General features: G+C 46.3%; 1 protein-coding gene across 22 annotated transcripts in view; it reads left to right on the top strand.

Annotated features, from left to right (window-relative positions):
• The window catches only part of FUT8 (fucosyltransferase 8), a 388,964-nt gene that overhangs the window by 133,430 nt on the left and 228,008 nt on the right, over positions 1–27,526 (top strand). For 7 of the 22 annotated variants that reach the window (XM_078608810.1, XM_078608801.1, XM_078608800.1 and 4 more), the window contains 2 exons: positions 7,695–7,756; positions 16,008–16,136. The exons of 3 other annotated variants lie outside the window; for them this stretch is intronic. The gene's annotated coding sequence lies outside the window, so the exon portion shown is untranslated. Of the gene's footprint in view, positions 1–5,391; positions 5,526–6,055; positions 6,215–7,694; positions 7,757–16,007; positions 16,137–27,526 lie in introns of all 22 variants that reach the window. 12 more of the 22 variants (XM_078608817.1, XM_078608813.1, XM_078608806.1 and 9 more) reach the window with 7 other exon arrangements.

Here is a 27,526-nt window from a genome sequence, read left to right as displayed (position 1 = left end):
AATCACCACAAATGCAACTCAATTTGTAGACTCCAGGATACTGTAAGTCAGGAACGACATCCTTCACAGATGGGATCAAATCACGGATTTTATGCACTGTACTGAATCGGACTTGGATCTTATGTTTGTTTAGAATTTTGGAGATTTTTTTGGTCACGCCTGCTATGTATGGCAACATGATAGTTTTGGTCGGAGTTTCATGTGGCTGTTTCTGTATGGTGGGAGAGACAGCTTGGCGGATAGTGCGGTCAGAGTATCTGTTCATCCTGAGGGCCCGATGTACATGTCTTAATTCACCGGCCAGGTGGTGTTGGTCAGCAATGCCATGGGCTCTGTGGTATAGCGTTTTGATGAGAGAATTCTTTTGAGATGGGTGGTGGTGGGAATCCGGTTTCAAGTAGGAATCTGTGTGGGTGGCTTTCCTGTAGACAGAATGTCCCAAGGATCCGTCAGGCCTCCTCTCAAACAGAATATCTAAGAATGGTAGTTTACCGTCTTTCTCCACTTCCATGGTGAATCTGATGGATGGGTGTCTAGAATTGATGTGGTCCAAGAAGTGGTTCAATGCTGGGAGGCCATGTGGCCAGATGACGAAAGTGTCGTCCACATACCTCTTCCACAAGGAAGGACGCAGGGTGGATGTCTGGATGGCGTCTGATTCAAACTTTTCCATGAACATGTTGGCTATAACTGGTGACAAGGGGGAGCCCATAGGGGTACCCTCATTCTGTTTGTAGAAGGTGCCATTCCAGGTAAAATAAGTGTTGGTGAGGCAATGCCTAACCAGCGCAGGTACATCAGAATTCAATCCATGTTGGACTAAGACCTCAATTATTGTTAGGGTGTCCGGTACTGGGACTTTGGTGAACAAAGATACTACATCAAAGCTGACGAGGATGTCATCAGGAGATAGTACCATGTCCTTAACCATAGAGACTAATTGGGTTGAGTTGAGTACTGCAGAAGAGGTCTTGCCTGTGAAGGGGAGCAGAGTATCTGATAGAAAACGGGCTAGTTTGTACGTAGGAGAGTTTATCGTCGACACGATGGGTCGTAGCGGGGTGCCTTCTTTATGGTTTTTGGGAAGACCATAGAGTCTGGGAGGTCTTGCCGCCGATGGTTTTAGAGAGGGACGTTTGCTTGGTTCGATTAGGGAAGTCGAACTCGTGATGATACTGTTGGTTTTTGTCGTTAGGTTTTTAGTGGGATCGTTTTTAATTTTGGAGTAACTCCCATCATTAAGAAGGTCCAGGATTTTGTTGTTGTATGAATCTTTATCCATGATGACCGTGGCATTGCCCTTGTTTGCCGAGAGGATGACTATATCATCTCTCTTTTTTAGGTCCGCGAGTTCAGAGCGTTCGTTTTTGCTGATGTTACTTGTGGGTTTCTTAGCATTCTTAAGAATAGTGGCTATTTCAGCTCTTGCTACATCCGCATGGATGTGTCCTATGCCTCTGAGGGCTACATCAATCTGAGAAATCATATCCTCTACTGGTATATATTAAGGGGTGACGGCGAAATTTAGTCCTTTGGCCAGTACCGTTTTTAGATTGTCAGAAATTGGGATGTTACTCTGATTAATCACGGTCTTGTTAACATCCAGCTTTGCGATGTGTGGCTCTGGTTTCTTCTTAGATAGGTTGAATTTAGAAATCAGGGTTAGCTTTGCATTTGGCTGACATTGAGTCAGCAGAAGCTGAAGTCATGTAATCAACGTGGTTCCAGACTCTCTTACAACTTCTTAGGTTTTTTCGGTAAAGTCACGTAGGTAAAACATCAAAATGAATGAAAATAAAATAAAATAAAATAAAAAATCACGACGTTTCGGAGGCAACACAAGTCTCCGTCATCAGGTGGGACCGTCACAGCCAGATTAGCTGCATCAAGTGAGGCAATGATTCAAGATGTAATCCCTTAAAAGCGAGTTGAGGGGGGGAGGAGAGGGAGGGGGGAGCTCATCAGACTATGGTAGCCAATGAATGGAACGTATCGGGAGGGAGGGGGGGCGAGGCCAAAAGGGTGGGCGACGGCGTGCAAGCGATTGTGCGCAAGCGTCTAATTACTGCACACGCCAACACAATGGAGCGATTATGCGCAAGCGGCCAACTGCCGCACACGCCAACACAATGGGCAGAGAGGGGGAGGGAAGCTCTAATACACATGATAGACAAAAGGAACGAAAATGCCCATGTTAATACCAATGCTGGCTGAACAATGAAGAGAGTACTGTTACAAACACATTTAATGTTAACACAAAAAATGTCACCTTCCGATTTGACCCACGTTGATTACATGACTTCTGCTTCTGCTGACTCAATGTCAGCCAAATGCAAAGCTAACCCTGATTTCTAAATTCAACCTCCTATCTAAGAAGAAACCAGAGCCACACATCGCAAAGCTGGATGTTAACAAGACCGTGATTAATCAGAGTAACATCCCAATTTTTGACAATCTAAAAACGGTTCTGGCCAAAGGACTAAATTTCGCCGTCACCCCTAAATATATACCAGTAGAGGATATGATTTCTCAGATTGATGTAGCCCTCAGAGGCATAGGACACATCCATGCGGATGTAGCAAGAGCTGAAATAGCTACTATTCTTAAGAATGCTAAGAAACCCACAAGTAACATCAGCAAAAACGAACGCTCTGAACTCGCGGACCTAAAAAAGAGAGATGATATAGTCATCCTCTCGGCAGACAAGGGCAATGCCACGGTCATCATGGATAAAGATTCATACAACAACAAAATCCTGGACCTTCTTAATGATGGGAGTTACTCCAAAATTAAAAACGATCCCACTAAAAACCTAACGACAAAAACCAACAGTATCATCACGAGTTCAACTTCCCTAATCGAACCAAGCAAACGTCCCTCTCTAAAACCATCGGCGGCTAGACCTCCCAGACTCTATGGTCTTCCCAAAATCCATAAAGAAGGCACCCCACTACGACCCATCGTGTCGATGATAAACTCTCCTACGTACAAACTAGCCCGTTTTCTATCAGATACTCTGCTCCCCTTCACAGGCAAGACCTCTTCTGCAGTACTCAACTCAACCCAATTAGTCTCTATGGTTAAGGACATGGTACTATCTCCTGATGACATCCTCGTCAGCTTTGATGTAGTATCTTTGTTCACCAAAGTCCCAGTACCGGACACCCTAACAATAATTGAGGACTTAGTCCAACATGGATTGAATTCTGATGTACCTGCGCTGGTTAGGAATTGCCTCACCAACACTTATTTTACCTGGAATGGCACCTTCTACAAACAGAATGAGGGTACCCCTATGGGCTCCCCCTTGTCACCAGTTATAGCCAACATGTTCATGGAAAAGTTTGAATCAGACGCCATCCAGACATCCACCCTGCGTCCTTCCTTGTGGAAGAGGTATGTGGACGACACTTTCGTCATCTGGTCACATGGCCTCCCAGCATTGGACCACTTCTTGGACCACATCAATTCTAGACACCCATCCATCAGATTCACCATGGAAGTGGAGAAAGACGGTAAACTACCATTCTTAGATATTCTGTTTGAGAGGAGGCCTGACGGATCCTTGGGACATTCTGTCTACAGGAAAGCCACCCACACAGATTCCTACTTGAAACCGGATTCCCACCACCACCCATCTCAAAAGAATTCTCTCATCAAAACGCTATACCACAGAGCCCATGGCATTGCTGACCAACACTACCTGGCCGGTGAATTAAGACATGTACATCGGGCCCTCAGGATGAACGGATACTCTGACCGCACTATCCGCCAAGCTGTCTCTCCCACCATACAGAAACAGCCACATGAAACTCCGACCAAAACTATCACGTTTCCATACATAGCAGGCGTGACCAAAAAGATCTCCAAAATTCTAAACAAACATAAGATCCAAGTCCGATTCAGTACAGTGCATAAAATCCGTGATTTGATCCCATCTGTGAAGGATGTCGTTCCTGACTTACAGTATCCTGGAGTCTACAAATTGAGTTGCATTTGTGGTGATTGCTACATTGGAGAAACGAAACGTCATGTTTCTGATCGTGTCCGCGAGCACAAGTCAGATCTGAAACACGGCAGAACTGATTCTTTGGCCGTTGCCGATCATTGCTACAACTCGGTGGGCTCTCATGAAATTGTATTTTCCGAGACCAAGGTTCTCTGCAAACCTCCTGGCTACCATCAAAGGTTTGTACACGAAGCCATACAAATATACAAACACAGACATAATTTCAACCGTGATGACGGTTACAAACTGAGTAATCATTGGAAAGATGTGATTAACCATGCAAAAAAGATTTAACTACACTTATTTGCCAATCTTATTTGACAGACAACCATTACTGTTTTACCATGTTTAGTGGTGGTCTTCTTGTTACAGGTTGAGTCACAAACCGCACCTCTCCATAACAAAGGCTCAGCCTTTGTTATGCAGTCTATTCTTAGTCTCAAGCCTCACCTTACCATATTAATAATAAGTATGCGGCCCTTGCCCCACCACCTTCTCCAACCATTATATAAACGCAGTGGTAACTCCTGCAATCTCTCATTTACTTGATACAGCTGTCGTGGCTGTGACGGTACCACCTGAAGACGGAAGCTTGTGTTGCCTCCGAAGCGTCGTGATTTTTATTTTTTATTTTATTTTACTTTTTAATGTTTTTACCTACGTGACTTTACCGAAAAAACCTAAGAATATGAATCATTGCAGTCACGAAAGCTTCAAATCTAGAATTAAGTCCTATATTCATGGACATCCCGGGGGGAGGCATTTGCTAGATTTATTGTGTGAATAAGATCAACTCGCAGTTTTGAAGACTACAATTGCGACGTTTGTTTCGTGTATTTCCCATTGTGCGGTGAGCAAAAAAGTGCGTTTGTTTAACACGTAGACTCTCGCGACCAATGAGGCTCGTTTTAATTCCCGGCGAAACGTCGCGTTTTGTGGGTTTACTCTGAAGTAGTAACTAATTGGCACGTTCTGTTTACGTGACAAACCTTACTAATTGGCTGTGTCGGGTGGTGGCGGGTTTAACGACACATTTATATTTAGTCGATCTAACCCAAAAAACTATATTATGAAAAAAAATAGTTGGGTCAAATATTTTTTAAATTGAATAGCTGTTTCCCCTTTTTTCTCGCAACAAAACTGAAACCTTTTTACAAGGAATCGTGTCTGAATTAACCACAATACTTGTGGTCAGAATGCAAACAAAAAACATACTCTGATAATATATGCATTGTCCTTGAAACTGATTGGTCCACACCAGAGACAGTTTTTTTTAGCCTCGTCTCAAACGGTGTAAGACCAGAGGACGCCAAAAGGCTTAAGATTGTGCTTTTTACACTAAAATGGTTTTGTTTTTCATTGATCGCTTGGAAATGTTACAGATACGTGTCCGCCAGTCACTGTGGGCCGTGCTTTCTCCGTGCAGCCAGCGACCCAGAGAGATACCTTCCCTGTGACCCTGACCAGCCAGGCGCTAAATGGCCACGTCGCCCGCCTCCTGTTATTTATACAACAGGTAGCCAGCGTCCTGTTCTCGGTGACGCGCGTGTGCGTGCGTGTGTGCGTGCGCATGTGTGTGTGCGCATGTGTGTTGGCGTGAGCCCAGTGGCAGCGGTGTTACGTGGCCTCTGCACAAAGCCGGATATCGCGTTCATGTTATTTATTATTTTTGTTTTGGCTATCACCATCGAACAAAGACGATCACTGCATCGCTCGCTTACTGATGCGCTCTTCCAATATTAGGAAGCCAATGGAGCTATTGAAAATATATTTTTTTAGGATTGTTTAGTTTGTCCGTTTACCGCACCTCCGATTCGCACGGTTGGCTACGTGCGGTGCGAAAGAAATTCAACATACGTACGAAGTCAGCGGCACACCCTTGCCAGCTACCCCTCGGTGTGCGCCAGGGTAAGATTGTGTGGTGTGAAACCAGTATCTCGGTGGGCATTTGGAGCGTGCTGTACGTCTACGGTGCCTGCAGCGCAACATCTGGAATGACCGTTAATGCTGCCATGTGAATGTTGTTGTTTGTTGTCGTCTGGGCAGCAGTGGCACAGCGGTTAGCGTGCGACCCAAGTTGCACGGCCAGTGACAAGTTTCCGAGCCGGCCCTCGACCTCCTGTTGGTCGACTCAGCCTTAAAAGGGAGACAGAGTGGCCGGTGCTGGTCGTGCAACCTCTCTGTGCGCCGTGTTCGCCTTTGTAGGTACAGGGGGGTCCGCCGATATATGTCGGGGTTAGGGACCTGGAAGTTGTGACTTATAACGAAGCGATAAATAACGCAGGATTTTCCTCCCATAAGAATAATGGGAAACACTGCCCCTGCGACGCAAAGCGAGGCAGTGTCTCCCATAAGAAACAATGGAATTAGGTAGGGATAGGGACCATAACTTAGGGAATGTTGTGTTTCATACCTCGCAACCACAATATTATTGTACATGTACAGAAAACCTCGTACTGTACATGTACAGTACCTGCACTATAATGTACAACACAATGTAAACGTTTATAACCAGGTTCAAGAACCTTCAAACAGCATTTATACCTATCAAACATTCCACTGAAAACAATTTTTATGAGTATTTAGAAGAATCCCTGTACACTTTAAAAGTTTTCCTTTTTTTAATGCGACACGTATTTGTGACATTTCCAAACTATGAATGAAAAAGAAAACCATTTTAGTGTAAAAAGCGCAACCTCAAGCGGCATTTAAAAATATTTTACCTTAGCCTATCATTTTTACGATCTTATCTTGAGGAGTGGATGAGTTGTGCTTGCTTTGGAGGTGTTGGGAAGAGGATTAAACACCTGTCTGGAAACGTTTCTGCAGCGTCTACTTCAGCACTGGCCGACTTTCCTCTTATGTTTACGTTCTTTAAACTTTATCGTGCCTGAAATCTGTAGAACCGCCAACGCGCGACCTTGAATGGTTTCTCTTTCGCTGCCTCCTTCCTCTCCCAACTCCATTTTCAGGCTTAGGGCCTTCTCCTGAATGAGATGCTAAGCTGATCGGCGTGTTCTTCTTGTGCAGATCCTCGATCCGTAAAGGCCAGGAAATCGTTCCACTTATTCCGTGACCACACTTCGTGCTTGAAAGCACGCTTGGCTTTAATTTACAATTCATCAGCGTTCTTCACTGTCGTACGCACACTCAAATTGCGCCCAATATCAGCCGCGCGTTCACATTCTCTCCTTCGCTTTCTCACTTTCATTTTAACATGGAGCGTGATACTACCGCGCTTTTTCTTACGCTCACCACCTGCACCGTCACTAAGCACGACGCTTGCTACTCATTATTGAAGGGTTGCGACGATATTCTGCGATGACGTCGACAAGCCGATTACAATGAGCACTCGCTACGCAGCATGTGAGAGAGGACACGATGGGACTGAGAAGGTGGCGGCGCATGCGACAAAGAGGAGTTGCACAGTCCGGCTGAACCGAGTTGAAAACGCCGTAACGACGTGTGAGTGCGGGGGACATTTTACGTTGGGTTCCTCAAAAAGTCAGCGACGTGAGTGCGAAACAACGTCGATAAACAACATCTATAAACAATGTCTATATATCGAGGCGACGTACATCGGGAGGGACCCCTCCCCCTGGACTTAGAAACGGAACTTACCCTCAACAGTCCGTTAAGGCCTTTAATGGAGGATCATAGTCTTTGTTTTTGTGTTGCACTGCAGGTTCGTGTCGAGGGGATTCCTTTTCAAGCCGCCCGGCTGTGCTGTTCCCCGTGGTGTCGCGGGTATGTACAGGAGTCGCATGCAGTCTCCTCCGTTGCCCTGCTTACACGAGTCACAGAATCCACAGGTCCCAGAACTTTTCGGTTATTTCATGGAGAGCATAATTTAGTAGGTTCACTGTTGGCGCCGTTGTTATGGCGCAAGGCTACCACCACAAGGGCTGTGTTGCACGCAGGCCTCTGCGGAAGTTTTGCAACACGGGGCGATTTACGCGTCATCCCAATTGAGTCATTTGCGGGCCATTTTTCGAATTTGGCAAATTTGGGCCGCGATGCCCGGCATCTGTAATGTCCACTTGGAAGCAGACGGCTCGTACGTAGTATCTTACAGTTGATGCGCAACCGCATCCATGACGGGGTCGGCTGCCAGATTCGGACCGCGATCCTTCGCAACACAAGCGGAAAACGCACGAGCACCGGGCTGCGTGGCAGCAATAACAATGTCCATCTCCCCTCCGCTCTGCTTTACCCACCAATATTTTACCCTGCTCTACATACAATGCCTGCGCGAGTCGTACCGTGTGAGCGTTGTGCGTGTACACCCTGTGTGTACACTGCGTGCCGTGACGGTGAAGTTTTACTCTTGGAGCCCACGCTCCCCCCGTTGTAGCGGTGCCATGCCGTGTGAGCTGCGGCGCTCGCCCTGCTTGCCCCCCCCTCTGCCCGCCTATCCCGAGCCCGGGGGAGGTGGCCGAGCGCGCCTTGCGCACGGACGCCGCGGGCGGCACAGCTGATGAGCTGCTTGCCGTCGCGGTGTCATCGCCACAAATGGGGGAACGCCTCTGCAGGATTATTGACGATGTCTCATTCGGATGACTCCACTCCAAGAGACGTTGGAGTGTGTAGATTTCTCGTTGCATGCTTAGATGGATTTCCTACAAGGACGGAATGCCCTCCATTCGCAATAAACCACTCCTGTGGCCATCATTGTTCATGTTGTGGATTAAAAGTCAAAAGTGATTTTCTGCTGAAATGAGTATTGAGGCGGTGCTCGTTTCTAGTTTACAGGCCTGAGCCAGTGATGGAAATTCCACTTTCCTATGGCACGGGCAGGCCTATCCATAAGAAGACCAATAATGATGATGATGATTATAGCTCATAACGGGCCTTTTTATAAAATCATCTCAAGGCGCTTAAGTGACACTCATTTGATCGACCCTGGAGCGATGATGGCCGAGCCAACCGCCAAACTAGAATTGAACTTGCGACCTTTCGATCGCAAGCCACTTGCGACCACCGCTGCGCCACCTGGCCTGGTTATTGTCGACTCGTCATTGCGGAGAGGTTTCGTTGGTTGGCGCAAGTGCTGTAAGCGAGCACCTATGAAGGCCTGCACGGCACACGAGGGGGTCGGTGGCCAGCACCACGCCCGGCCTCCTTTGTCTCCCCAGTAGCGATGTTTACACACTGCCCAGGACCGGTCCAGATAATTGTCACCGGCTTTGGCCGTGAGCGGGAATCGAACTCGGCCCACGGGTTTGTAGCGTAGCACGCTAACCGCTACACTTGGCACTCCCCACCATATACACGCAAGCACATGAACTCGCCCGCGCTCACTTATACGGCGTAAATTTCTCTAATGAAGATCGCGCCTCGTCAAACACCCGCTAATGAACGACATCCGCTAATAAACACAGCAGCGGTTGTCGTGGCCGCCACGCGGGGTGTTGGGGTCATCACGAGGGTCGCGTGGCTGTGGCGTCGCGCTCAGCGGCAGCACCAAAGCACTGTCCACCGTGCACCGTGCACCGCCCCCCCCTTTTTGCAGCGCTTTAGTAATCCAGTCCCCAGTAAGTGTTCATGCAGAATGCTGCACACTGGAAATGTGCGCTCTGTCCCATAAATTATCCAAAAAATTATTATGCAATCACATTACACGCTTTTTCAAAGGTTAAAGCGTCTGAATTTAAAGCTGTTCTACCCATAAGAGGTAATTTTGCAAGATCGGCATACGGGAATATATTACACCACATTTCTGTATGGGTTTTGGGATTAAGGTCACAGTGTCTTGTATTTTTATTGAATATGACAAATCGAATGAATATTAATCGTAATCCAACATTTAAACACGAAGCATTTATGACCTTTGATGCCACGTAGCTTAATAGATTTGCGGTGTGCTCTACATGTTATCCTACATGCGAAACATAATCTCTGTCGGCGCGCGGTGCCGTTAATCCACGGTGCGTGCGTGGCGTTTTACTTGATGCCAACTGAGGCGGTGGGCGCGGGAGTCGTTTGGTCACCGCTTGTCCCACGCAGCAACCCCCCCGCCCGTCATGAAACCAATCGTGACCAGGCGTGCCAGCGTGCTCGGTGTGTGCGCCCAAACAACAGGCACAGCCTGTGGAAACCCGTGCGGGGAAACCGGCACTCGCACGCGAGTGTGTGTGTGTGTAGAAGTGTGTGTGTGTGTAGAAGTGTGTGTGTAGAAGTGAGTGTGTGTGTGTAGAAGTGTGTGTGTGTGTGTAGAAGTGTGTGTGTGTGTGTAGAAGTGTGTGTGTGTGTGTAGAAGTGTGTGTGTGTGTGTGTAGAAGTGTGTGTGTGTAGAAGTGAGTGTGTGTGTGTAGAAGTGTGTGTGTGTGTGTAGAAGTGAGTGTGTGTGTGTAGAAGTGAGTGTGTGTGTGTAGAAGTGTGTGTGTGTGGGAAGCGCTAGTTTAGCGGTTAGTGCTACGCTGCGCTACGAACCTGGCAGCCCGAATTTGATTCCCGCTCACGGCCAACACCGGTGACGATTATCTGAATCGGTCCTGGGCCTCCCCTAGGTCGACTCGGCCTCAAATGAGTATCTGGTGCGATGTGTAAACATTGCCAATGGGGAGACAAAGGCGGCCGGGCGTGGTGCTGTCCACCCACCCCCTCGTGTGTCGTGCTGGCCTTCATAGTTACTCGCTAACAGCACTTGCCTCAATGTTAAGGCGACACGGGGGGTCTTTGTCACCTCGGTTGTCATTATTCCTAATTGAGCTACGTGGTACCAACCACTAGATGACGAGTTGCATCGTTGTGGAGATGATCAAGTCAGTCACTTCACAGACATACGCCTCCTTGCCATATTTGTCTCACCGCATTTGTTTTTTACATCCCATCGGCCGCACGGCCTTCCTTCAGGGAGTTAACTGCTTTGTTTTAAAACCAATAGCCGCTGAAACAATTTCCTCAAACACGCTGGCTGACAAGCACTCGCTCCCGACGAGTGCCGCTGCACTCGTGCACGCGAGCCGTGACAGGACACGTGCGCATGGACGGAGATGTGGACATCCTCAGCCAGTTGTTGAGGCACATTAACTTGATTGCTGTTCAAGGAGGCGGCTTTAGAGGAGGATACGTGCGCACGACTATTTGAACAGAGTTTGGCTTGCATGCAGAACACGCTTGGAAAAGCACACTTAGAACACACAACTCGCCAATTTGAACTTCAAAGCAAAAAGAGTTACTTTAAGACTTGTACCAAAGTGATACATTTTGTTATGACTTGTAATTACCGAAGTGTATTCACCCGACGCCCATGGTAGCATAGCGTACTTCAAAGACATCGGAGTACAGAGTTCTTAAGGTTGCAGTTAATCACAAAGCTTTTTTTCACGAATGTCAATGTTATTCCCATTAATATAAATTAAAGATACATTGCAAACACTCGTTGGAAATGTTCGAATTGGAACGTGGGACTCGTAAGATGCGAGGTGATGCTCGGCACCGTTGACGAAGGCCATCGAAGACACGCGGCATCGTGGTGATGGTGGGCATCCTGGGCCTTGTGATTTCGATGTGGCCAGCGTGTGGAATACTACATGACACAAGATGCCAGGTTGCCCATACCCTTGGCTTGGGCGGATAACAAATTGCCGCGTACGGATCGCGTCTCGGTCTAGCGAGATTGGAGCCTCGCTTTGTCTGTTACAAACAGCACGCAGTAAACATCACGTGGTCATCACATGCGAAGGTCGCCGTGTTTACTTTGCGTGCTGGCACGCAGTCTATCGTCGATCGTGCATCAATGTGATGAAGGCACAGAATTTAATTTTTATCATGGGACCTTTTTTTCCAGTATCAAAGTATGACAAATAAGACGAGGTTTTACCCATTCAGGAGGTGTTCAGATGTTCAAAGACCAAATAGAAACTTGATGCAAGGAATCAAGTCTGCATTAAACACACGTACTTGTGGTGAACATGCAAACAAACATGCTCTGATCATAATTTATGGGGATTGCCTTTGAAACTGATTGGCCTACACCAGAGACAGCCTCTTTAAGGACCAGTCTCACCACCAGTGTCAGACCAGAGAACACTAAAAGGCGATCAGCTCTAGATGCTCTGATAGTGGCATTGTCTTTGTGCTGTTCGCCTTGTGGCGTTGTTCTCTACTCTGACACTGGTGGTGAGACTGGGCCCTAAAGAGGCTGTCTCTGGTGTAGCCCAATCAGTTTCAAAGGCAATGCCCATATATTATTATCAGAGCATGTTTGATTGCATGTTCACCACAAGTACGTGTGGTTAATGCAGACTTGAATCCTTGAAAAAGGTTTCCATTTGGTGTTTGAACATCTTAACACCTCCTATGTTATTGCCAGAAAGGGTAAAACCTCTTGTTATTTTTCACACGCATTTTTTGTTAACAAAAAAAAACCAAACACATTTGTGCAGTAGGATTATGCTCGCGTAACAGGTATTGTCTATTATACAATAGCATTATCACCCCGACTGAATGGTAATGCATTGGAAACTTACTTTACAATATAGGGTCTTGTTGCTGGTGTCTTGTGTGTTTGAAGGAGTTATATTTAATTTTCACCCCTGCGGTTCGCAAATATTTGAGGTGGGGAGACACTTGGGTTGCTTGTGACCCGTTCATTATAGGTTGAATACCACCCCCCCCAGTCCACATATCATATCGTCACACATCTACCCAGCCTATCATCACAATCACCATCATCACCTCATCCGCCTCCACGTATTGTTCATTCCAGGAGGTGCCCTCTCCATTATTAGAGGAAAATTATGAAGTGAATGAGTGAGTGAGTGTTTCATGCCAGCATTCTCGGCCCAATCACAACCTGGGGCTAGGCATAATTAATTAAAACTTTAAACTATTTTTATTTTACCAGGTAAGGCCTACTGAACTATGCAGTTCTTTTTTTCAGAAGTGACCTGGTGACAAATGACAGCTCGGCGAAGTGGCCTATCGTGTGTATATTTATAGCAGTCAAATTAAATGCTCTAAACGCGTGATGTTGATTCTACATAACGAGGGGAAAACCGGACGACCCGGAGAAGAGTCCACGCGATCACGGGGCGTACACACAAACTTAAAATACAGAGCAAGCGTTAGGGTCGTGATCAAATCCACAACATCCTGTATACCAGGTGAGGTAGTTAACATCTTGCCACCGAATGAATGAATCGGGAGGGTGGGCGGGGCTTTGGCATAATTCATGAATGGGGAGTGGTGGGGGGGGTTGAGCAGCAGCAGGGGCTGAGCAGCTGTAGCAGCGCAGAGGCTCCAGTTCATCGGCCCTTCATGCCATGCCTACTCTAAATGAGCAAAGAGGCCATTGCCGTTGATCTCCTGTTCACGGCCCTGAGCCCTCGGTGGAAATTCCACATCCCTATGGTGAGGATGAATCTGTCCTTAGGACAACCCCTCTTGACTTCACCACAAAAGTGGCACCAATACTTTCTCCCCGAGAGGGACGACGGGCCGAGTGAACCCCCGACCAGGGTCTGAACTCTCGACTCTCCGCCTGCGAGCCGCTCGCTTTACCGCGGAGCCACCCGGCTGGTTTCCATGCCTACGCTGCCGCCCAACTGTGTGGTGGTGGTGGTGTCGTGGGAAAACCACTCCGAGAATATCCAGGCTGACTGTGTTGACCTCTTCCATCGTACAAAGCTGACACTGCCAATATGCTCGGCCTCGACATGAGAAATGTCAGGAGCCAGCAGACCAAGGGCGAGGTGCTCCACACTGTGTTCCACGCTCTGATCCACGCTCTGCTCCACGCTCTGATCCACGCTCTGCTCCACACTGTGCTCCACGCTCTGCTCCACGCTCTGCTCCACGCTCTGATCCACGCTCTGATCCACGCTCTGATCCACACTGTGCTCCACGCTCTGATCCACGCTCTGCTCCACGCTCTGCTCCACGCTCTGATCCACGCTCTGATCCACGCTCTGCTTCACGCTCTGCTCCACGCTCTGCTCCACGCTCTGCTCCACGCTCTGATCCACGCTCTGCTCCACGCTCTGATCCACGCTCTGCTCCACGCTCTGCTCCACGCTCTGCTCCACGCTCTGATCCACGCTCTGCTCCACGCTCTGCTCCACGCTCTGATCCACGCTCTGATCCACGCTCTGCTCCACGCTCTGCTCCACGCTCTGCTCCACGCTCTGCTCCACGCTCTGATCCACGCTCTGCTCCACGCTCTGCTCCACGCTCTGATCCACGCTCTGCTCCACGCTCTGCTCCACGCTCTGCTCCACGCTCTGCTCCACGCTCTGATCCACGCTCTGCTCCACGCTCTGCTCCGCGCTCTGATCCGCGCTCTGATCCGCGCTCTGATCCACGCTCTGCTCCACGATGTGCTCCACGCTCTGATCCACGCTCTGCTCCACGCTCTGATCCACGCTCTGCTCCACGCTCTGATCCACGCTCTGCTCCACGCTCTGCTCCACGCTCTGATCCACGCTCTGCTCCACGATGTGCTCCACGCTCTGATCCACGCTCTGCTCCACGCTCTGCTCCACGCTCTGATCCACGCTCTGATCCACGCTCTGATCCACGCTCTGCTCCACGCTCTGCTCCACGCTCTGATCCACGCTCTGATCCACGCTCTGCTCCACGCTCTGATCCACGCTCTGCTCCACGCTCTGATCCACGCTCTGCTCCACGCTCTGCTCCACGCTCTGATCCACGCTCTGCTCCACGATGTGCTCCACGCTCTGATCCACGCTCTGCTCCACGCTCTGCTCCACGCTCTGATCCACGCTCTGATCCACGCTCTGATCCACGCTCTGCTCCACGCTCTGCTCCACGCTCTGCTCCACGCTCTGCTCCACGCTCTGCTCCACGCTCTGATCCACGCTCTGCTCCACGCTCTGCTCCACGCTCTGATCCGCGCTCTGATCCGCGCTCTGATCCACGCTCTGCTCCACGATGTGCTCCACGCTCTGCTCCACGCTCTGCTCCACGCTCTGATCCACGCTCTGATCCACGCTCTGATCCACGCTCTGCTCCACGCTCTGATCCGCGCTCTGATCCGCGCTCTGCTCCACGCTCTGATCCACGCTCTGCTCCACGCTCTGATCCACGCTCTGATCCACGCTCTGCTCCACGCTCTGATCCACGCTCTGCTCCACGCTCTGATCCACGCTCTGATCCACGCTCTGCTCCACGCTCTGCTCCACGCTCTGCTCCACGCTCTGATCCACGCTCTGATCCACGCTCTGATCCACGCTCTGATCCGCGCTCTGATCCACGCTTTGCTCAACGCTCTGATCCACACTGTGATCCACGCTCTGCTCCACACTCTGATCCACGCTCTAATCCACGCTCTGATCCACGCTCTGATCCACGCTCTGATCCACGCTCTGATCCATGCTCTGCTCCACGCTCTGTGTCTCGGTGTGTTCGGTGGGTGGGCATGACGTGGGTGTGCCCGGTGTTTACACCGAGGCTTTCGTGACTGATGTTATGATTCAGTGTCAGATGTTATTATTATTTCCTCGTGATATCATTAAAGTATTATTAATCCACTTATGTTAGTAAATTTTCATATTACTGGTCAGATATTATAATTATTTCCTCCAAATTAATACTAAAATAAAAGTGTATTAAAACACATTAGTGATATCATGAGCAGGGCCACCCTGGAAAAAGTTTAGACGTGAATTATTGTTATTATTTTAAGGGCAATGAAGTATTCTCAAAAAATAATATAAGTTATGTTTTACAATTGTCGTTTCATTCCAGAAGTGATAATTTAAAACTAAATTTGTTTTATCCTAAAGGAAGCCACCTGCAAATGACTGAAGGCTGCCACCGCTCCCATGACTCCCAGAAGGCCGCCGTGGCCAATGGGACGTGAGGAAAATACCGTCGCATGGAGGAACACAATTGGGATTTCTCCATGTATCATCTTGTCTTTTGTTCTTCTCTGTACGCTCTCTGTACGCTCTCTGTATATTCTCTGTATACTTTCTGTATACTTCTCTGTATATTCTCCCCCACCTTCTCCGTGTGTGATTGCGCTCGCCAGCGGACACCGTTCCGTCACGTGACCCCAGCGGAGTGCCAAGTTAGCGCCGTTCAGACACGCGGATCGCTTCTCAAGAGGCACAATCCGCCGTGAGCTGTGGCCCGGACCACGGCGCGGTGTGAGGTGAAGGTGAGCACCGGCCGGTCCTCCGTGATGGCTTTGAAGCCTTTTGCCTCGAATTGGATGAGAAGGGGGTGGAGGGCGGCTTTGGTTGAAACCCTCCGTGGATTGGGGAGGGAATTCAGACGGCAGTTCCCGGCAAACTGCGTGACCCCGTGCCACATCCGTCAGATTCCGTTTAGTAGCTTGAAGGAGATTTAGGTAGTTAGCGTCTTGGTCCCAGTTGCTGTTGGTGTGCATCTGCCATACGCAGTTGGAAGGTGGGGAATTTAAATCCCAAGTTGGGGTTTGACTGAGCCCATCGCCCCCCCTCCCTAAGGTTGATAAAATTAGTACCACTTTGTGGGAAGCGAGTAGTTGTCCTAGGGAAACTGCCTCCAACATGGGACTGTGGAATTTCCAGCATTGGCTCCTGCCAATGGAAACAAATGCTGTCTAACTGCTGCGTTGATCAGGAAGAAACTTTGACCTGCTATTATTGCAAAAATTGAATCTGCGATTATTACAAAAAATAATCATTCAGCAATTAAACCATGAAACGTTTCACCTGAGCAGTCCCTTGAGATGAAACACCTCATTTGCAAAGGGTACATAGCGAACATATAATTGCAGGTATGTTACATTTGAAATGCATCGCCTACACTGTTTGGATTTATACAATGAATATCACACCCGGTCACACATGTCAACATACAAATAGATCAACGGCGCACGCCGCCGTTGCTTGACGTAAAATGTCCCCTCGCCGTGAGAGTCACGGTCGCCGTGTGAGGGAGTTCTAACGAAGGACGTGAACGCGTCGGGGCTGGCGGGACACCGCCGCTGTGAGGCCCGGGAGAGCGTGGCCTGCCCACGCAGCGGCTGTTGTGTCGGGAGCGGCCCCTGCCGCTGGGCTTGGGCCAACCCTGCCTGGACGTAGGCCCGGCCCACTTGGCCCACCGTCCCTGTGAATCGGCTGTGCCGCTCGCACCACGGGCAAATGTTGGTTTTGGACCACGGGCACACTTGGACGCATCCTCCAGCCCGCAGCGATCGGTCGTACCCAGCGGTGTCCACCTGCCGGCACGCGGCGCCACGGCAGCCGACACGACAACCACCGGCAATTTACATGGCGGCTCCCTTTTCTGTACCGCGATGCTTCTCCAGAGGGGGACGACGTGAGAGAAACCGGGTGGCTGCTGCTGCTGCTGCTCCCAGTTTGTTCACCTCGGCTGGGGAGCGCCGTGGTGGCTGTTTGGCTGTGGGGACGGCAGCTGACGTGAAAACACGATAGACTGTGAATGTCGCTTTCACTCCGGAGGCCGTGCAGAGATGGCGGCAGGGTGGTGTCTCGCAGCAAGAAGGGCCCTGGGGTAGATTCCCGACTTGGGTGCCTTGGTGTGTGAAGTTTAGACGTTCTCCCGTGTTCTTTATGGGGTTCTGCTGGCTTCTCCCGTAGCTAAAATATATATTTTTTTAATAAAAATCCATAAAGCGTAACTGGTATTGGGCCACACATCGCCATTGCTGACAAAATACCTCCCAATGACTCACTTGGGATCACACAGCAGCAGCAGCAATAACATCGCACCCTACCAGGAACACTTCTGCAAGGAATCTTGAGACTCGGGTGAGACACCGCTGGGCAAACGAGCGGAATAATAAACTAACAGATGGAGGTACAGTGAGAGAATGCTGCAGCAAAGGCAGTACGTGGAGCAGTGCCGCGTTGTTGCTATGGAGACCGGCTACACAATGTACGCCAATTAGAGTAATCTTAATGCTTAATTTCCATAATTAGCGTGCTAAAAGGCACACTTCACGGACATGGATATCCCGCAGCCTGTGCAGCTCGTTGATTTGCGAAACCTTGCCATGTTCATTATTGTACCTTAATATTACGTGGCATATTCTTTGGGTCTTTCGGTAAAGTCATGTAGATAGGTACAAATTAATAAAGATAATCAATGTAAAATTATCGTGTTAATGAGAGATTAGCGTGTTAATGTGAGAGATTAGCGTGTTAATGTGAGAGATTAGCATATTAACGTGAGAGATTGGCGTGTTAACGTGAGAGATTAGCGTGTTAATGTGGGAGATTGGCGTGTTAATGTGAGAGATTAGCGTGTTAATGAGAGAGATTAGCGTGTTAATGAGACAGATTGGCGTGTTAATGAGAGAGATTATCGTGTTAATGTGAGAGATTGGCGTGTTAATGAGAGAGATTGGCGTGTTAATGAGAGAGATTGGCGTGTTAATGAGAGAGATTGGCGTGTTAATGTGGGAGATTAGCGTGTTAATGAGAGAGATTGGCGTGTTAATGTGAGAGATTAGCGTGTTAATGAGAGAGATTGGCGTGTTAATGAGAGAGATTGGCGTGTTAATGAGAGAGATTGGCGTGTTAATGTGAGAGCTTAGCGTGTTAATGTGAGAGATTGGCGTGTTAATGTGAGAGATTGGCGTGTTAATTAGAGAGATTGGCGTGTTAATGAGAGATTGGTGTGTTAATGAGAGAGATTGGCGTGTTAATGTGAGAGATTAGCGTGTTAATGTGAGAGATTGGCGTGTTAATGTGAGAGATTAGCGTGTTAATGAGAGAGATTGGCGTGTTAATGAGAGAGATTGGCGTGTTAATGAGAGAGATTGGCGTGTTCATGAGAGAGATTGGCGTGTTCATGAGAGAGATTAGCGTGTTAATGTGAGAGATTGACGTGTTAATGTGAGAGATTGACGTGTTAATGTGAGAGATTGGCGTGTTAATGAGAGAGATTGGCGTGTTAATGTGAGAGATTGGCGTGTTAATGAGAGAGATTGGCGTGTCAATGTGGGAGATTGGCGTGTTAATGAGAGAGATTGGCGTGTTAATGAGAGATTAGCGTGTTAATGAGAGATTGGCGTGTTAATGAGAGAGATTGGCGTGTTAATGAGAGAGATTGGCGTGTTAATGTGGGAGATTAGCGTGTTAATGAGAGAGATTGGCGTGTTAATGTGGGAGATTAGCGTGTTAATGAGAGAGATTGGCGTGTTAATGTGGGAGATTAGCGTGTTAATGAGAGAGATTGGCGTGTTAATGAGAGAGATTGGCGTGTTAATGAGAGAGATTGGCGTGTTAATGAGAGATTGGCGTGTTAATGTGGGAGATTGGCGTGTTAATGAGAGATTGGCGTGTTAATGTGAGAGATTGGCGTGTTAATGAGAGAGATTGGCGTGTTAATGTTGGAGATTGGCGTGTTAATGAGAGAGATTGGCGTGTTAATGTGGGAGATTAGCATGTTAACGTGAGAGATTGGCGTGTTAATGAGAGAGATTAGCATTTTAATGAGAGATCAGCGTGTTAATGTGAGAGATTAGCGTGTTAATGTGAGAGATTAGCGTGTTAACGTGAGAGATTAGCGTGTTAACGAGAGAGATTAGCGTATTAATGAGAGAGATTAGCGTGTTAATGAGAGAGATTGGCGTGTTAATGAGAGAGATTAGCGTGTTAATGAGAGAGATTGGCGTGTTAATGAGAGAGATTAGCGTGTTAATGTGAGAGATTGGCGTGTTAATGTGAGAGATTGGCGTGTTAATGTGAGAGATTAGCGTGTTAATGTGAGAGATTAGCGTGTTAATGAGAGAGATTGGTGTGTTAATGTGAGAGATTAGCGTGTTAATGTGAGAGATTGGCGTGTTAATGAGAGAGATTGGCATGTTAATGAAAGAGATTAGCGTGTTAATGTGAGAGATTGGCGTGTTAATGAGAGAGATTGGCGTGTTAATGAGAGAGATTGGCGTGTTAATGTGAGAGATTGGCATGTTGATGAGAGAGATTGGCGTGTTAATGTGAGAGATTGGCGTTTTAATGAGAGAGATTAGCGTGTTAATGTGAGAGATTGGCGTGTTAATCTGAGAGATTGGCGTGTTAATGAGTTAGATTGGCGTGTTAATGAGAGAGATTGGCGTGTTAATGAGAGAGATTAGCGTGTTAATGAGAGAGATTAGCGTGTTAACGTGAGAGATTGGCGTGTTAACGAGAGAGATTAGCGTGTTAACGTGAGAGATTGGCGTCTTAATGTGAGAGATTGCCGTGTTAATGAGAGAGATTAGCGTGTTAACGTTAGAGATTGGCGTGTTAATGTGAGATTAGCGTGTTAACGTGAGAGATTGGCGTGTTAATGTGAGAGATTGGCGTGTTAATGTGAGAGATTAGCGTGTTAATGTGAGAGATTGGTGTGTTAATGAGAGATTGTCGTGTTAATGTGAGATATTGGCGTGTTAATGTGAGAGATTAGCGTGTTAATGAGAGATTAGCGTGTTAATGAGAGAGATTGGCGTGTTAATGAGAGAGATTGGCATGTTAATGTTAGAGATTGGCGTGTTAATGTGAGAGATTAGTGTGTTAATGTGAGATTAGCGTGTTAATGTGAGAGATTGGCGTGTTAATGTGAGAGATTGGCGTGTTAATGAGAGAGATTGGCGTGTTAATGAGAGAGATTGGCGTGTTAATGTGAGAGATTGGCGTGTTAACGTGAGAGATTGGCGTGTTAATGTGAGAGATTAGCGTGTTAATGAGAGAGATTGGCGTGTTAATGAGAGAGATTGGCTTGTTAATGAGAGATTATCGTGTTAACGTGAGAGATTGGCGTGTTAACGTGAGAGATTGGCGTGTTAATGACAGAGATTAGCGTGTTAACGTGAGAGATTGGCGTGTTAACGTGAGAGATTAGCGTGTTAACGTGAGATTGGCGTGTTAATGAGAGAGATTGGCGTGTTAATGAGAGATTAGCGTGTTAACGTGAGAGATTGCCGTGTTAATGTGAGAGATTGGCGTGTTAATGTGAGAGAGTAGCGTGTTAACGTGAGAGATTAGCGTGTTAATGAGAGAGATTAGCGTGTTAATGAGAGAGATTGGCATGTTAATGAGAGTTTGGCGTGTTAATGTGAGAGATTGGCGTGTTAATGTGAGAGATTGGCGTGTTAATGAGAGAGATTAGCGTGTTAATGTGAGAGATTGGCGTGTTAATGTGAGAGATTGGCGTGTTAATGTGAGAGATTGGCGTGTTAATGAGAGAGATTGGCGTGTTAATGAGAGAGATTGGCGTGTTAATGAGAGAGATTGGTGTGTTAATGAGAGAGATTGGCGTGTTAATGTGAGAGATTGGCGTGTTAATGAGAGATTGGCATGTTAATGAGAGAGATTGGCGTGTTAATGAGAGATTAGCGTGTTAATGTGAGATTAGCGTGTTAATGTGAGAGATTGGCGTGTTAATGAGAGAGATTAGCGTGTTAATGAGAGAAATTGGCGTGTTAATGTGAGAGATTGGCGTGTTAATAAGAGAGATTGGCGTGTTAATGTGAGAGATTAGCGTGTTAATGTGAGAGATTGGCGTGTTAATGTGAGAGATTAGCGTGTTAACGTGAGATTGGCGTGTTAATGAGAGAGATTGGCGTGTTAATAAGAGAGATTGGCGTGTTAATGACAGAGATTAGCGTGTTAACGTGAGAGATTGGCGTGTTAATGTGAGAGATTAGCGTGTTAACGTGAGATTGGCGTGTTAATGAGAGAGATTGGCGTGTTAATGAGAGATTAGCGTGTTAACGTGAGAGATTGCCGTGTTAATGTGAGAGATTGGCGTGTTAATGTGAGAGAGTAGCGTGTTAACGTGAGAGATTAGCGTGTTAATGAGAGAGATTAGCGTGTTAATGAGAGAGATTGGCATGTTAATGAGAGTTTGGCGTGTTAATGTGAGAGATTGGCGTGTTAATGTGAGAGATTGGCGTGTTAATGAGAGAGATTAGCGTGTTAATGTGAGAGATTGGCGTGTTAATGTGAGAGATTGGCGTGTTAATGTGAGAGATTGGCGTGTTAATGTGAGAGATTGGCGTGTTAATGAGAGAGATTGGCGTGTTAATGAGAGAGATTGGCGTGTTAATGAGAGAGATTGGCGTGTTAATGAGAGAGATTGGCGTGTTAATGAGAGAGATTGGCGTGTTAATGAGAGAGATTGGTGTGTTAATGAGAGAGATTGGCGTGTTAATGTGAGAGATTGGCGTGTTAATGAGAGATTGGCATGTTAATGAGAGAGATTGGCGTGTTAATGAGAGATTAGCGTGTTAATGTGAGATTAGCGTGTTAATGTGAGAGATTGGCGTGTTAATGAGAGAGATTAGCGTGTTAATGAGAGAAATTGGCGTGTTAATGTGAGAGATTGGCGTGTTAATAAGAGAGATTGGCGTGTTAATGTGAGAGATTAGCGTGTTAATGTGAGAGATTGGCGTGTTAATGAGAGATTGGCGTGTTAATGAGAGAGATTGGCGTGTTAATGTGAGAGATTGGCGTGTTAATGAGAGAGATTGGCGTGTTAATGTGAGAGATTAGCGTGTTAATGTGAGAGATTAGCGTGTTAATGAGAGAGATTAGCGTGTTAATGAGAGAGATTAGCGTGTTAATGAGAGATTAGCGTGTTAATGTGAGAGATTGGCGTGTTAATGAGAGAGATTAGCGTGTTAATGAGAGAGATTGGCGTGTTAATGTGAGAGATTGGCGTCTTAATGTGAGAGATTGGCGTGTTAATGAGAGAGATTGGCGTGTTAATGTGAGAGATTATTGTGTTAATGAGAGAGATTGGCGTGTTAATGAGAGAGATTGGTGTGGTAATGAGAGAGATTAGCGTGTTAACGTGAGAGATTGGCGTGTTAATGTGAGAGATTAGCGTGTTAACGTGAGAGATTGGCGTGTTAATGAGAGAGATTAGCATGTTAACGTGAGATTGGCGTGTTAATGTGAGAGATTAGCGTGTTAACGTGAGATTGGCGTGTTAATGAGAGAGATTGGCGTGTTAATGAGAGAGATTGGCGTGTTAATGAGAGATTAGCGTGTTAACGTGAGAGATTGCCATGTTAATGTGTTAGATTGGCGTGTTAATGTGAGAGATTAGCGTGTTAACGTGAGAGATTAGCGTGTTAATGAGAGATTAGCGTGTTATTGAGAGAGATTGGCGTGTTAATGAGAGAGATTGGCATGTTAATGTGAGAGATTGGCGTGTTAATGAGAGAGATTAGCGTGTTAATGTGAGAGATTGGCGTGTTAATCTGAGAGATTGGCGTGTTAATGAGAGAGATTAGCGTGTTAATGAGAGAGATTAGCGTGTTAACGTGAGAGATTGGCGTGTTAACGAGAGAGATTAGCGTGTTAACGTGAGAGATTGGCGTCTTAATGTGAGAGATTGCCGTGTTAATGAGAGAGATTAGCGTGTTAACGTTAGAGATTGGCGTGTTAATGTGAGATTAGCGTGTTAACGTGAGAGATTGGCGTGTTAATGAGAGAGATTGGCGTGTTAATGAGAGAGATTAGCGTGTTAACGTGAGAGATTGGCGTGTTAATGTGAGAGATTGGCGTGTTAATGAGAGAGATTAGCGTGTTAACGTGAGAGATTGGCGTGTTAATGTGAGAGATTGGCGTGTTAATGTGAGAGATTAGCGTGTTAATGTGAGAGATTGGTGTGTTAATGAGAGATTGTCGTGTTAATGTGAGATATTGGCGTGTTAATGTGAGAGATTAGCGTGTTAATGAGAGAGATTAGCGTGTTAATGAGAGAGATTGGCGTGTTAATGAGAGAGATTGGCATGTTAATGTTAGAGATTGGCGGGTTAATGTGAGAGATTAGTGTGTTAATGTGAGAGATTAGCGTGTTAATGTGAGAGATTGCGTGTTAATGAGAGAGATTGGCGTGTTAATGAGAGAGATTGGCGTGTTAATGAGAGAGATTGGCGTGTTAACGTGAGAGATTGGCGTGTTAATGTGAGAGATTAGCGTGTTAATGAGAGAGATTGGCGTGTTAATGAGAGAGATTGGCGTGTTAATGTGAGAGATTAGCATGTTAATGAAAGAGATTGGCGTGTTAATGTGAGAGATTGGCGTGTTAATGTGAGAGATTTGGCGTGTTAATGAGAGAGATTGGCGTTTTAATGTGAGAGATTGGCGTGTTAATGAGAGATTAGCGTGTTAATGAGAGATTGGCGTGTTAATGTGAGAGATTAGCGTGTTAATGTGAGAGATTGGTGTGTTAATGAGAGATTGGCGTGTTAATGAGAGAAATTGGCGTGTTAATGAGAGAGATTAGCGTGTTAATGTGAGAGATTGGCGTGTTAATGTGAGAGATTGGCGTGTTAATGAGAGATTGGTGTGTTAATGAGAGAGATTGGCGTGTTAACGTGAGAGATTGGCGTGTTAATGTGAGAGATTGGGGTGTTAATGAGAGAGATTGACGTGTTAATGAGAGAGATTGGCGTGTTAATGTGAGAGATTGGCGTGTTAATGTGAGAGAGTAGCGTGTTAACGTGAGAGATTAGCGTGTTAATGAGAGAGATTAGCGTGTTAATGAGAGAGATTGGCATGTTAATGAGAGTTTGGCGTGTTAATGTGAGAGATTGGCGTGTTAATGTGAGAGATTGGCGTGTTAATGAGAGAGATTAGCGTGTTAATGTGAGAGATTGGCGTGTTAATGTGAGAGATTGGCATGTTAATGTGAGAGATTGGCGTGTTAATGTGAGAGATTGGCGTGTTAATGAGAGAGATTGGCGTGTTAATGAGAGAGATTGGCGTGTTAATGAGAGAGATTGGCGTGTTAATGAGAGAGATTGGCGTGTTAATGAGAGAGATTGGCGTGTTAATGAGAGAGATTGGCGTGTTAATGAGAGAGATTGGCGTGTTAATGTGAGAGATTGGCGTGTTAATGAGAGATTGGCATGTTAATGAGAGAGATTGGCGTGTTAATGAGAGATTAGCGTGTTAATGTGAGATTAGCGTGTTAATGTGAGAGATTGGCGTGTTAATGAGAGAGATTAGCGTGTTAATGAGAGAAATTGGCGTGTTAATGTGAGAGATTGGCGTGTTAATAAGAGAGATTGGCGTGTTAATGTGAGAGATTAGCGTGTTAATGTGAGAGATTGGCGTGTTAATGAGAGATTGGCGTGTTAATGAGAGAGATTGGCGTGTTAATGAGAGAGATTGGCGTGTTAATGTGAGAGATTAGCGTGTTAATGTGAGAGATTAGCGTGTTAATGAGAGAGATTGGCGTGTTAATGTGAGAGATTAGCGTGTTAATGTGAGAGATTGGCGTGTTAATGTGAGAGATTGGCGTGTTAATGAGAGAGATTGGCGTGTTAATGAGAGAGATTGGCGTGTTAATGAGAGAGATTGGCGTGTTAATGAGAGAGATTGGCGTGTTAATGAGAGAGATTGGTGTGTTAATGAGAGAGATTGGCGTGTTAATGTGAGAGATTGGCGTGTTAATGAGAGATTGGCATGTTAATGAGAGAGATTGGCGTGTTAATGAGAGATTAGCGTGTTAATGTGAGATTAGCGTGTTAATGTGAGAGATTGGCGTGTTAATGAGAGAGATTAGCGTGTTAATGAGAGAAATTGGCGTGTTAATGTGAGAGATTGGCGTGTTAATAAGAGAGATTGGCGTGTTAATGTGAGAGATTAGCGTGTTAATGTGAGAGATTGGCGTGTTAATGTGAGAGATTAGCGTGTTAACGTGAGATTGGCGTGTTAATGAGAGAGATTGGCGTGTTAATAAGAGAGATTGGCGTGTTAATGACAGAGATTAGCGTGTTAACGTGAGAGATTGGCGTGTTAATGTGAGAGATTAGCGTGTTAACGTGAGATTGGCGTGTTAATGAGAGAGATTGGCGTGTTAATGAGAGATTAGCGTGTTAACGTGAGAGATTGCCGTGTTAATGTGAGAGAGTAGCGTGTTAACGTGAGAGATTAGCGTGTTAATGAGAGAGATTAGCGTGTTAATGAGAGAGATTAGCGTGTTAATGTGAGATTAGCGTGTTAATGTGAGAGATTGGCGTGTTAATGAGAGAGATTAGCGTGTTAATGAGAGAAATTGGCGTGTTAATGTGAGAGATTGGCGTGTTAATAAGAGAGATTGGCGTGTTAATGTGAGAGATTAGCGTGTTAATGTGAGAGATTGGCGTGTTAATGAGAGATTGGCGTGTTAATGAGAGAGATTGGCGTGTTAATGTGAGAGATTGGCGTGTTAATGAGAGAGATTGGCGTGTTAATGTGAGAGATTAGCGTGTTAATGTGAGAGATTAGCGTGTTAATGAGAGAGATTGGTGTGTTAATGTGAGAGATTAGCGTGTTAATGTGAGAGATTGGCGTGTTAATGTGAGAGATTGGCGTGTTAATGAGAGAGATTGGCGTGTTAATGAGAGAGATTGGCGTGTTAATGAGAGAGATTGGCGTGTTAATGAGAGAGATTGGCGTGTTAATGAGAGAGATTGGTGTGTTAATGAGAGAGATTGGCGTGTTAATGTGAGAGATTGGCGTGTTAATGAGAGATTGGCATGTTAATGAGAGAGATTGGCGTGTTAATGAGAGATTAGCGTGTTAATGTGAGATTAGCGTGTTAATGTGAGAGATTGGCGTGTTAATGAGAGAGATTAGCGTGTTAATGAGAGAAATTGGCGTGTTAATGTGAGAGATTGGCGTGTTAATAAGAGAGATTGGCGTGTTAATGTGAGAGATTAGCGTGTTAATGTGAGAGATTGGCGTGTTAATGTGAGAGATTAGCGTGTTAACGTGAGATTGGCGTGTTAATGAGAGAGATTGGCGTGTTAATAAGAGAGATTGGCGTGTTAATGACAGAGATTAGCGTGTTAACGTGAGAGATTGGCGTGTTAATGTGAGAGATTAGCGTGTTAACGTGAGATTGGCGTGTTAATGAGAGAGATTGGCGTGTTAATGAGAGATTAGCGTGTTAACGTGAGAGATTGCCGTGTTAATGTGAGAGATTGGCGTGTTAATGTGAGAGAGTAGCGTGTTAACGTGAGAGATTAGCGTGTTAATGAGAGAGATTAGCGTGTTAATGAGAGAGATTGGCATGTTAATGAGAGTTTGGCGTGTTAATGTGAGAGATTGGCGTGTTAATGTGAGAGATTGGCGTGTTAATGAGAGAGATTAGCGTGTTAATGTGAGAGATTGGCGTGTTAATGTGAGAGATTGGCGTGTTAATGTGAGAGATTGGCGTGTTAATGTGAGAGATTGGCGTGTTAATGAGAGAGATTGGCGTGTTAATGAGAGAGATTGGCGTGTTAATGAGAGAGATTGGCGTGTTAATGAGAGAGATTGGCGTGTTAATGAGAGAGATTGGCGTGTTAATGAGAGAGATTGGTGTGTTAATGAGAGAGATTGGCGTGTTAATGTGAGAGATTGGCGTGTTAATGAGAGATTGGCATGTTAATGAGAGAGATTGGCGTGTTAATGAGAGATTAGCGTGTTAATGTGAGATTAGCGTGTTAATGTGAGAGATTGGCGTGTTAATGAGAGAGATTAGCGTGTTAATGAGAGAAATTGGCGTGTTAATGTGAGAGATTGGCGTGTTAATAAGAGAGATTGGCGTGTTAATGTGAGAGATTAGCGTGTT

The sequence above is a fragment of the Lampetra planeri genome, chromosome 30 (assembly GCF_965212315.1).
Source record: "Lampetra planeri chromosome 30, kcLamPlan1.2.h2, whole genome shotgun sequence".
Classification (NCBI taxonomy): Eukaryota; Metazoa; Chordata; class Hyperoartia; order Petromyzontiformes; family Petromyzontidae; genus Lampetra; species Lampetra planeri.
This window is presented reverse-complemented; position numbering and strand designations above follow the sequence as displayed.